The sequence below is a fragment of the Priapulus caudatus genome, unplaced genomic scaffold, assembly GCF_000485595.1.
Source record: "Priapulus caudatus unplaced genomic scaffold, Priapulus_caudatus-5.0.1 Scaffold171, whole genome shotgun sequence".
Lineage (NCBI taxonomy): Eukaryota > Metazoa > Priapulida > Priapulimorpha > Priapulimorphida > Priapulidae > Priapulus > Priapulus caudatus.
Genome location: NW_014577232.1, coordinates 7990 through 9176, shown reverse-complemented (window position 1 = coordinate 9176; position 1187 = coordinate 7990).

Sequence of the window (1187 nt, the reverse complement as noted above, 5' to 3'; positions counted from 1 at the left end):
TGTGCGTGCGTGTGCGTGCGTGTGCGTGGGTGTGCGTGCGTGTGCGTGTGCGTGGGTGTGTGTGTGTGTGCGTGTGCGTGTGTGTGCCTGTGCGTGTGTGCATCATTTTTCCGCATTCTTTGATGATTACATCGCGCGCGTATATATATTTGCTCGCAATTACATCACGTACACGTATTATATAGTAAAAAATATAAAGAAAACAAGCCGCTAGTCAATGATCACGCTTCTCACTGCCGCATGCGCCCGTGCGCTCTCTGCCGATATTCATCACTTATACTGACCTCGCATTCCACTCTACCCACAACCCACGCAACCCCAACCCGCACACGTACTGTCGATATATACGCGTGCTTGACGTCGAGAACAGTGGAAAAGCTTAGAATAGCGGCTTAATTGAGAGTCTAGCGAGTATCTATAGCTTGGCAATAGAAACGCTGCAAGCGTGTGACGTCAGCCCAGGTCGCCTCTATAGAGTGATGCTTCGTTCGGGGCGTTTCCAACTTTAATGTAATTAATGTCGTGATATAAAAGAGATATAAAGCGGCGGATCGATATAAATTAGATATCAAGGAGAGGTTAGATATGAAATAGATATCAAGGGGGAGGGGTTATATATAACGATATAAAAGAGCTATTAAACTTGCGCGCCTTCTCCAACTGCCAGCCAACTGAATGTATAAACCGCCTAACTTGAAACAAAAGGCAGCTCGCCGCATCGCCGAGGGAGCAAGAGTGCACAAGAGTCGTTAGTAGCTGCTTTTTGTTTTAAGATAGGCGGTTTATACATTTCAGTTTGCTGGCAACAGAATGAAGAATCGTGTCGTACGTTTTAGTCTGTATCTCCGGATTGCGGGTGTATAAGAAGAAACGATTTCTCACGATGCTGAGCGAATGTACTGCGTACGATTTGAGCTCAAGTTGGTTGAGTTACGCGTAGTAAATCGTAGGTATTCTAAGGCTAGTAAATGACGAATTTCCCTTGTTTATTGAAGTCACACTCCTTCTTTATTATTTACTTCTGCTAAAATAAAACAATGTATTAAAGACACACGTCCTTTGTTCCCGTTACTTGCACTCAACGAAATGAAAGAGTCCGCGTTAATTTCGCAGATGTCATGAATGAGTTTAAATGTTGCTGATGCCACTGTATCAGTTCGTTTACTTACAACTTGAAAACGCGTAAA